Source organism: Rattus rattus, chromosome 1, assembly GCF_011064425.1.
Source record: "Rattus rattus isolate New Zealand chromosome 1, Rrattus_CSIRO_v1, whole genome shotgun sequence".
Classification (NCBI taxonomy): Eukaryota; Metazoa; Chordata; class Mammalia; order Rodentia; family Muridae; genus Rattus; species Rattus rattus.
Window position 1 is genome coordinate 24,033,970 of NC_046154.1, and position 11,407 is coordinate 24,045,376.

Consider the following 11,407-nt stretch of genomic DNA (forward strand, 5'->3'; position numbering starts at 1 on the left):
TGCGGGCCCAAGCACCATAAAGAGAAGAGCCAGGCCAGTGAGACCGTGTGCACTGAAAATAAACTTTGGTGTTATAACCAATGTGTCTGCCTGCTACCTGTTCCGCACCCCTGCCTTTGGTGTAAAGAGAAGATAGATCTTATATCCTCAAAGCCCCCTTGCTTGGAAGATGGTGGTTCATACCTTATTCCCAGCAGTTAGGACATAGAGGTAGGAGAATCAAGAATTCAAGGACATCCTCAGCTACATGTAATTAAAGGCCAGCATGGGTAACATAAGACACCATCTCTAACAAAACAAAACATACAAACCCACCAGTCTGTGCTGAATGTGGTGACAACTATACAATCCCAGCTCCTGAGAGACTGAGAGAGGAAGCTTGAAGAGAGTTGGAAGCTAGCCTGGACTTCTCAGTGAGAACTTGTTTTGGGGGTTGGGGTAGGAAAATGGTCGGTTAGTCTGATGACCCCCTTAAGGGCTTCTGATCCTATGAAGTTGTTCCTCAGATCATTTTGACTTAATGATAGAGATATAACCCCTGAGCTAAATTAGGGTGAGGGTGCTGTTTCTGGTATCATGCTTGGGAGTCCCTGTCTGAAGAAGCAGGCTGAGTCCTCTGTCCTCTCTCACCCTAGGAAGCCCTGACAGGGTTACCACAGTCCGTGCTGCACAGGTAGCTGTACCCTTGGACATCAAAGGGTGGCCAGCTAAAGTGTGAGTCCTCAAAGGCTTTCTGGAAAAGAACCATATTGAGGCTTACTGGGGAGAAGTGGGAGGATTTTGTGAGTCAAATGAAGTCTGGTGGGAGAACTCAGGGCCTGTGGATGGAGTGGTAGCTGAGAGCTTATATCAAGGTCTGCAAGCATGAGGTAGAGGGAATACTGGGAATGGATGGTGGAGGCTTTTGAAATCTCAAAGCCATCCCCAGTCTTCAACAAGGCCACACCTCCCAATCCTTCCCAAACAGTTCCACTAACTGGGGACCAAGCATATAAATATAGGAACCTAAGGAAACCATTCTCATTCAAACCACCACAGAGAAAGCTGGATCAGTACATGTAGGGCTGTAGGCCACAGGGCATAGCCACTTGGGGAGGTAGAACTGAGGGAGTTTGACTGTACTTATCCCACCCTGCCACAGGGGGGGGTGCTTTGTGTAGGGAATGCTTTGAGACACCGCTCCAGGGGTGAGACAGTGCAGGCTGAGTTGTGGAACACTGGAGTTGGTTTTGGGTTGGGGGGGGTGTCCCTGGGTATGCAAAGAGGCCAGGGCTGTGAGGTTCTCAGACTCATCTTGAGACTTCCAGATGCTGCTGGGAGTCTCAGAAGAGCAGAGAACAGAGTCAGGGGCCCAGGGGCTGGGGACAGCGTCTAGCTGGGACGGGGGATGGGGGGAGCTCTAGTTGGTCCCAGCAGAGATGATTGTCCTTGGCTTGGCAGAGGCAGGTTTGGTAGTGACTGTGGTTGGGAACTCAGAGAAGCCTTCTATAGGAGATCAGGCTGCAGAAGGCCTTCTCCGTGTCTCCTCGCCGCGATCTTGATGAGAAGAGGCAGCCCATGGTTCTAAGCAGTTTATTGTCATGGCGGAAAGCGGATGTGTAAAACCATTCCCCACTTCTCAGGGTGGGCCTGGGATTAAATATCTTTTGCAGGGAGCAGTGTCTGGGAAGGGAAGCTTATTGGCTAAGCCCTCCAGGTACCTCATTAGCAGGGAGAACTCTGCTTTGAGCCTACATGACCACAGGAGATGTTCTTTTATGTGAGAAGAATGGCATGTGTTCCAAGTCAGGTGTCTGACAGGGAGCTGGGAGTCGCCTAAGTCTCTGGTGCTGGGGACAGGGACGCTAGGTAGCTCAGAGTTCTGCCCTGCTATTCGTTAAAGGCTGACACCTAGGGTCCTTGGGGATAATTACTAGTTGGAACTGCAGTCCCCCAGAGGGCCACTGATTACAGCTGATGGGAAACAGTTTCTCCCCCTGCTCTGATTCCCCACCAGCATTGGTTCTAACGGTAAAAGCCCCAGGACCGTGTTGTCTTGTTGTCTGTTCCTTTGTTCGGGCTGCAGCTCCTTCCTAACATCCCCCAGGACCACCCACCGGCACAGACATGGGCACCCACTGGTTTCTGCTGCTTCTGCTGCTACTCAGTGGGGACAGAACCTTCAACCTGCCTGGTGAGTACCCAACCCCTTCCCATCTCCCACTCGTAGCTCCTTTTCTGACCGGCCAGGGTGGGGAAGAACTTGCTAGAAATGCAGGTGATGCTTCTCCGGAGGTGGCAGTCTGAAAGGCACAGGGCAGAGGCACCAGAGTTATAAAGACAGGATGACCTCCATGGCCCTGACCTCTCCCACACGTCGCTTCCAAAGCACCAGCTTATCTCTGCCTGTCTGACTCCTCCGTCTGTCTGTCTTCCCCTTCGTCTGTCCTTTCCATCCGTGACAGGTTAATAACCTTGAGCTTTCAGCGGGCTGAGGGCCTAGGCATTCGGACTCTGTTGCTTTGCCCTCCTCTGACAAGACCAGCTCCCTGGTGCCTCGCAGTTTCAGAAAGGAAAGCATTCTGGGTTCTGAGTTCCTAGGTCGGTGGGAGGGAAGATGCAGGCACGACACCGCGTGTATTACCAGCTCCCGGGGTCTGTGACTTGGACCGCGCACAGGCGTCTCTTTGACAGAGCCCTGAAGAGGCAGGCATTAGTTAGCGTGCTGAAAGGAGCAGAGGCGTGGGTGATGGCATCGCTCTAGTTACGGGGTTCCGCTCATGCGCTCTAGTTGCGGGGTTCCGCTCACGGAGCACCTGCCTGAGCCTGCCCCAGGGCCGGCTTCTGTGAGGGCTTCTGTTGCCTGCCTTAGGCAATCTCAGGGTCAGCATCCCCGCCTCGCAATGAGGAAACCGAGGCTTAGACTCACATGTTGATTTCCCTGTCCTCCCAGTCACACAGTAGGAACTGTCCCCAATCACGCAGTAGGGATTGCCCCCTAGACTCTGAAGTCTAGGTCACAAGGCCTGGCTGAGGGTAGAGAGTCTCAGTTATCCCGAAGATAATTAAAATCCCAATCAGGTCTGGTAGACAAGCTGATTCTGAGATGTGTTAGAAAGGAGAAAGGGAAGACGGAAGTGACTGTGGCAGCCCAAACTTGTGATCCCAGCATTTGGGAGGTGGAAGCAGGTGGATCAGATACTCAAGATCGGCCTTGGCTACGGTGTCAAAGAGTCCAAAAAGTAAAAAAACAACAAAAAAAACCACAAACAAAAAAAAAAAAAAAAAACTAAAAGGATTGTAAAAGTATCCATGATAGTGTGTGTGTGTGTGTGTGTGTGTGTGTGTGTGTGTGTGTGAGAGAGAGAGAGAGAGAGAGAGAGAGAGAGAGAGAGAGAGAGAGAGACATTGGAAGAAGCATACAGTTAGGTCAGAAGTGGTGGTATATGCTTGTAATCTCAGCCCCGAGAAGAGACGGTGAAAGGGTCAGACATCAGACTGGTGGCCTTATAGAGGACAGAGCAGGGTAGAGGAAGGTAGCAGGGTCCAAAGCAGCCCTGGGCCATTAGCCCCCTTAAAGCCCTGGCTATTACTAGGATGTCAGATGCCCCGGAGCCAGAGTTGCAACATGCAACATGGGCACTGGGAATAGGACTCCGTCTTCTGGAAGAAGAACAAGTGCTTTTTTTTTTTTTTTTTTAAAGATTTACTTATTTATTTCATGTATCTGAGTACACTGTCCACTGTTGCTGTCTTCAGACACACCAGAAGAGGGCATCAGATCCCATTACAGATGGTTGTGAGCCACCATGTGGTTGCTGGGAATTGAACTCAGGGCCTCTGGAAGAGCAGTCAGTGCTCTTAACCGCTGAGCCGTCTCTCCAGCCCTAGCAAGTACTTTTAACTGTGAGCCATCTCTCTAGGCCACCCCACCCCAAAGCAATTTTTTTTTTTTTTTATTTGAAGGACAAAAATGGAAGACTAGGGGTAGAGGTGGGGGGGAGACATAAAGGAACAGATGTTGCTGACATTGGTGCAGTGACACAGAAGTAAGCCAGCCAATGAAAAGACAGCAGGGATCTGCGCAGATTGCAAGACGTATCAGTATGATTCAGCAGTGGGGAAAAGAGAGACTTCTGCAGAGGGACAGAGCAACTGGTCAATCACTTCAGAAAAAGCATGAAGTCAGATTGGGTGTCGTAGTGCCTGCCTATAATCCCAGCCCTGGGAAAGAGGAAGATCTGGATTTGAAGGTTAGCCTGGGCTACTCAAAACCCCGCCTCCAAAATATCCAAAAAAAAAAAAAAAAAAAAAAAAAAAAAAAAAACAAAGCACGCAGTTCAAATGAGGTCTCAATGACAAGGTGTCTGCTCTGTTAGCCTGGGATTTCGTGGCTCCTCTAACACTGAGCACAAGGAAATCATGCTGAGCGGGACATGGAGACCAGAGCAAGCTGTAGGCTTCCACAAAGTCACACAGGAAACAGACATTAGAACCAGCTGCCATCCCAAGCTTCTCTACTCTTTGCAAGCGTTCCAGGCAGCTGTTCCCCTATGGCGACTCCTCAGGTCTGCACAGGAGGAAGACCTTGGAGTATTGGTGAGACAGGGGCATGCAGATGTGCAAAGGCCAAGGGCCAGCGCCTCTTCCGATGTAGTTGATGGGAAAGAGAGCTTGGCCCACGCGAGCTCGCCTTCCATCTCTGAATCAGCTGACTGCTAGTTGCTAGGGATCTAGAGGAGGGCATCAGGTGATGGCCTGTTTCTGCCCTTTGCCCAGGGGAAGGAGCAAGCTTTCCTGGGGACCTGGTTCAGCATATTCGTGTGGGTTTTCCCCTCAAGGGACAGAGAGAGTGGCTCAGCTCAGTCTTGGAAATGAGGCAATGTTATTGTAAGCTTCACAGGGCAGCTGAGAAAAAAAGACTCAGGTCTTATGGATCGGGTCTCAAATGCAGCATCCCTACCTCCTAGGGGCGTGGCCTTGGACAGAATGCTCTATCTGTTTTAGCCTCAGTGTCAATGCCTGGTATGTAAGGATAATAGACCTTACCAAATTCAGTGAACAATCTGTGAGTCAATTCTGGTGCTTTAGACAAATGGGAGTAAACTATGTCAAGGTCATCCTGGATGCCTAATGTTTTTTATTTATTATATTTTAAGTACACTGTAGCTGTCTTCAGACACACTAGAAGAGAGCATCAAATCTCATTACAGATGGCTGTGAGCCACCATGTGGTTGCTGGGATTTGAACTCAGAACTTCTGGAAGAGCAGTCAGTGCTCTTAACCACTGAGCCATCTCTCCAGCCCCCACTAATGTTTGAAAACCAATTTATTATTATCATCAGTGTACGTGTGTGTGGTGAGCACACTACAGTACAGCTAGCAGTCAGACGGTGGACCTCAGAAGTGAGTTCTCTCTGATTATGGGATTTGGGGGTTAAACTCAGGTGTCAGCTCTGAGTATCATTTTTGCCTGATAAACCATCTTACTGATCCTGCAGAGAGACCGGGTTACTCTTTGACCAGAGTGGTTTGAACTCACAGAGATCCTCTTGCCTCTCTCTGGCTCTGCCTCTGCCTCTCTGTCTCTGCCTCTCTGTCTCTGCTTCTCTGCTCTCTGCCTGTCTCTCTCTCTGTCTCCTTCTGCCTCTCTCTCTGCCTCTGTCTCTCTGCCTCTGCCTCTCTGTCTCTGTCTCTCTGTCTCTGTCTCTCTGCCTCTGCTGTCTCTGCCTCTGTCTCTCTGCCTCTGCCTCTCTGTCTCTGTCTCTGTCTCTGTCTCTGTCTCTGCCTCTGCCTCTCTGTCTCTGCTTCTCTTTCTCTCTGCCTCTGCCTCTGTGTCTCTCTCTCTTTCTCTGCCTCTCTGCCTCAGCCTCTGTCTCTCTACCTCTGTCTCTTTGCCTCCTCATCTGCCTCTGCCATTGCCTCTGCCTCTCCCCCTCTGCCTCTCTGGGTCTCTGCCTCTGCCTCTGTCTCTGCCTCTGCTCTCTGCCTCTCTCTGTCTCTGCCTCTCTGTCTCTGCCCCTCTGTCTCTGCCCCTCTCTGCCCTTCTCTCTCTCTCTGCCTCTCTGCCTCTCTGCCTTTCTGCCTCTGCCTCCTAGTGGTAGGACTGAAGGATTATACCTCATGCCCAGCCTACATTGTTGCGTTTTTTTGTTTTCTATTTTTTTGAAGCAGGATCTTGCTATGTGGCCCTGGCTGGCCTCGGACTTGCTTTGGGACTCCCCCTCTGCTTCCCAAGCACTACATTAAGGCATTTGCTAGTACATCTGGCTTCTTGTATACCTCAGCAGTTCTCAACCCTTTGGGAATCCAATGACCCTTTCACCTAAGACCATAGGAAAACACAGATATTTACTTTATGATCCATAGCAATGGTGAAATTACAGATGCAGCATAGGGATAAAGACAATCGTATGTTTGGGGTCACCACAACATGAGGATCTGTATTAAAGGGTCACAGCGTCAGGAAGGTTGAGAAGCACTGGTGTGTGTATATGGTACTAAGGATTGAAGCCAAGGTTATTAGAAAAGCTTTCTACCATTGTGTGTCTCCAGACAGCTTGCACTATTACGGCGCACGACACTTTTGTATCTTTAGTTTGTTTAGGCCCCATTTTTGTTTCAAGGTATATGTGTGTCGAGGGAATATTTTGCACTCATATATGACTGCGTACCACATGAGCATCTGGTGCCCTTGGAGGCCAGGAGAAGGCATCAGATTCTGTAACTGGAGCTCCAGACAGTTGTGAACTATCTCATGAGTGCTGTAAACCAGATCCAACTGTCTGCGAGAACGGCAAGCCCTCTTAATGGCTAAACTGTCTCTCCAGCCCCCGTTTTGTTTTTGTTCTGGGTTTATTTGCTTAATGTGTACCAGCCTTTTGCCTTCATGTATGTAGGTGTGACCAGAGTTGCAGATGGCTGTGAGCCACCAGGTGGGTGCTCTGAACTGCAGGTAGGTGTTTGGGGAGAGTAACCAGTGTGCTCTTAACCACGGAGCAACGAATTCAACTACGTTCAAACAAGGCATCAAGAAGCCAAACAACAGGGGTTGGGGATTTAGCTCAGTGGTAGAGCGCTTGCCTAGCAAGCGCAAGGCCCTGGGTTCGGTCCCCAGCTCCGACAAAAGGCAGTCTCCATGGACACTCAGTATGTAGATGCAGGCAGGTGGGGAGTTCAGGGTCACCCTAGCTTTGTAGTCTGGCCAGCCTAAAATACATAAGATCCGATTTCAACAAAAACAAAACAAAGACTTGAATGGGGCAAATGGGAATTTAAGGCCACCCTGGGCTCATTGTGAGTTCGAGGCTAACCCTGGACACAACGTAAGACCTTACCTTTAGAAACGAAGCAGAAGGCTAAAGAGATGGCTCATCCGTAAGAACACTGGCTGCTCTTTTAAAGGACCTGGGTTTGATTCATGCAAAGGATGCAGCGGCTCATAACCATCTGTGACTTCGTTTCAGGTGACCCAACATTCTCCCCTGGTCTCCGTGTCTTCCAGACATTCGGGTGGTACACAGATTTACGTGTAGGAGAACGCTTAAATGCACGAAACATACAAAACTAAAAACCAACCAACCAAAAAGCCCCAACAGGGCTGGAGAGGTTGCTCAGTGGTTAGGAGCCTGGGCTCCTGTCTTAGTTAGGGTTTTACTGCTGGGAACAGACACCATGACCAAGGCACGTTGTTTTTTGCTTTTTTTTTTTTTTTTAAGATTTATTTATTTTATATGTGTGAGTATGCTGTCTTCAAACACACCAGAATGTGTGAGTATGCTGTCTTCAAACACACCAGAAGAGGGCGTCAGATCTCATTACAGATGATTATGAGCCACCATGTGGTTGCTGGGAATTGAACTCAGGACCTCTGGAAGAGCAGTCAGGGCTCTTAACCTCTGAGCTATCTCTCCAGTCCAAGGCAACTCTTATAAAGGATAATATTTAATTAGAGCTGGCTTACAGCTACAGAGGTTCAGTCCATTATTATCAAGGTGGGAGCATGGCAGCATCCCGGCAGGCATGGTGCAGGAGGAGCTGAGAGTTCTACATCTTCATCTGAAGGCTGCTAGGAGAAGACTGGCTTCCAGGCAGTTAGGATGAGGGTCTTAAGCCTAAACTGACAGTGACACACCTACTCCAACAGGGCCACACCTCTAAATAGTGCCACTCCCTTGGCCAAGCATATGCAAATCATGACATCTCCTCTTCCAAAATGTCTGTTTTGGTTCACAGCACCCACATCCACCTCTAATGCTAGTCCCAGGAGAGGTGACACCCTCTTCTGACCTCCAAAGGCACCAGGCACACATGTGCTACACATATAGACAGGCGGGCAAAACACTCATACATGTTAAACAAATAAACCCGGAAGAAAACACCAACAAATAAAACACCGTAAGGACTGAAGAGATAGTTCGTTATGAGCACTTACCGCTCTTGCAGAAGATTTGGTTCCTAACACCCATCCGATGGCTCACAACTGTAGCTTCAGTTCCTGGGGCACATGCCTTTAATCCCAGCACTCACGAGGCAGAGACGGGCAGATCACTGTGAGTTGAACGTCATAGAGACTTTAGTCTGTATAGAGACTGGTCTACATAGAGACTTTGAGGTCTGCCAGGGATACATAGAGACCCTGTCTCAAATAATACACAAGTAAACTAAATACAAAGTAGGAGTCGGTGACATGGTTCCGTGAATACAGTCACTTGCTGCCAAGCCTGATAACCTGAGTTCAATCCCAAGAATCCATGTCTATATGGGAGAAGGGAAGGACTAACTCCTGCAAGTTGTCCTCTAACCTCCACATGCTCATTATGGCGCATGCATGCACGCATGCACGTGCGCGCGCACATACACACACACACACACACATACACACACACACACACACACACAAATCCATTTTTTTAAAAAAAATAAATAATTAAAAAAGAAAAACAAAGCAAGATGAGTGACTGACTGGCTTACACCGACAATCTCCAAAATAGAAAGGCAGAGGCCGGAGGATCAAAAGTTCAAGGTTATCCTGTTCCTGTAAAAGAATTAAAAAGGGTTTCTTTTATCCCGAGCTACCCGGCACACAGTAGGGCCACATGGCATCTGCAGGATATTTTCATCTCAGTCAGCAAAGTGTCTCACCCACCAAGCTCCATCCGATCTCACACTGCCGACGGCTACTCTCTGAGCCCTGCAGCAATCTCTCTACCCATCCTGTTCCCTAGGCGGGTCACTGCCATGACAGTTTCATACAGAGACCGCCTATCTCACAGCTCTCTTACTGTGGACTCTGCTCACACTTCCAGCGTCCACCCCTGGTCCCGGAGGTGGCTACCTTCTCGTAACTCTCTGACGCTGCTCTGTTTACATTCCCAACATCTGACCCCTAATAGTTATGGTATAAATTCCCAACAAGCAGTTAAAATCAAGACTAAACCCAACAATCAGATTTATAGGTTAAATTCTCAATCCACAATACATCCGCACAATAAACTCACAACCAAGTGATAAGGATATAGACCGCCCACCTAGATAAGATAAATCTGCCTACAGAAATCCATCCCAGTTAACTTGTCAATTCAGGACCACCCGGATCTGGGTCATCCTTCCCCATCTCCATCTTGATTCTCCTTCCTTCTCCTTCTCTCCTGCCTTACAAAAGCTTTGTCCCACCTTATTTTTTTGCTGTCCAATCATGGCCTTGACCTAACTTGTCCCAGCCCTCACCTGCATATTGACATCAACCTACATCATCCTTGGCTATGTATGGGAAGTTGGAGGCTAGTCCAAGCTGCGAGACCCACAATGAAGAAGTAGGCTTGGTTCCAAGTATTATTATTGCAGACTTTGGGAGGCAGAGGCAGGAGGATGGCCACAGATCCCAAGCCAGTTTAGGTTATAGCATGGGGCTTCCTAGTGAGACTCTGTCTCAACCAATAAAAAAGAACACTGCCTGGTCTTTACAAGGCCTTGAGTTTGAGCCCCAACACTGCCATCATAAAGCACTACAGGGTTCCAGGTGTGTTGTCTGGATTCTCACCCCTCCTAGAGGAGACGTTAATTTGAATGAGATAAAGGCTGCCACAGAGTTGCACACTCTCTCTTCTCTGACCTGAAGCATTTGAAAAATTAATAGTTTCGTCAATTGGTTGGGAGTTGTAGCTGGAGAGATGGCTTTGCGGCTAAGAGCACTGACTGCTCTTCCAGAGGTCCTGGGTTCAATTCCCAGCAATCACATGGTGGCTCACAACCATCTGTAATGGGATCTGATGCCTTCTTCTGTCAGGCAGGCGTACATGCAGATAGAGCACTCATATATATTAAATAAATAAATAGAATTTAACACAAAGCATCACCCTACCCTCTCTCTTTTTTTTTAAAAAAGAAGACACTATTTCTTTTAATTAATTAATTAATTTATTTATTTATTATAAGTATACTGTAGCTGTCTTCAGACACACCAGAAGAGGGCATCGGATCTCATTAAAGATGGTTGTGAGCCACCACGTGGTTGCTGGGGTTTTAACTCAGGACCTCTGGAAGAGCAGTCAGTGCTCTTAACCACTGAGCCATCTCTCCAGCCCCCGAAGACACTATTTCTAAGTAAACATCTAAGTCTTCTAGCTCTCACAATCTTTCCAGCACCCCCACCCAACCCCCACCCCAGCCTTTGGGTGAAAGGATATGTTTTAGACCCATCAGTTGGGACTGGGCCCTTCAAAGTCAGTTCTCTGTGTTTTAACCAGTTGTGGCTTTCTGTAACGGCGTCCGTCTATTGCTGCTGCTGCTGACCGGTGAGAGCCACACTTCTGTGTAGCTATCTATGAGGTGAGTATTTGGAATGATGCAGTTAGGAAAGCGCAGTAGTAGGCTCTTCTGCCAGCCACTGAAATCTATCAGGGTAGAGCTGGCACCGGATGAGCGTGGCTCTCCATACAGACTCGCCGCTGCAATTACTTTTATTGGGACTCCTCATTGGATGCGTGGGAGCCAGAGCGCCTGCGAAGCAGTAGGAGCATTAGGTCAGTGAGTGACTTTATTTTCATTGCTGTTCTGGTTTTTGCAGGCAGTGTTTTAGTCTGGGCGGTCGCCTCGGGTTTACGTTCCACAGAAGGCTCTGTGCTTGACGAGAATCTATCCTGCTCATCTACGAGCTCGGTTGTGCTTCACAGGTCAAAGGAATCCACACCTAAGTCCCAGGAACAGATGATATCACCCCAAAGCGGTAGTGAAACAGGGCCCACGGAGCGGACGGCCTCGACAGTGCACACAGCCGTCACGACAGTCACCAATGGTATGCCACAGTTAGATCCCACAGTGACCTCTACAGCAAAGGAGCCAGTAGGGTCATCCAAAACCACAAAATTCACCTTGGCCACTTCAGCTGAGACCACACAGCCAAATCAAACTCTACCCTCATCAACA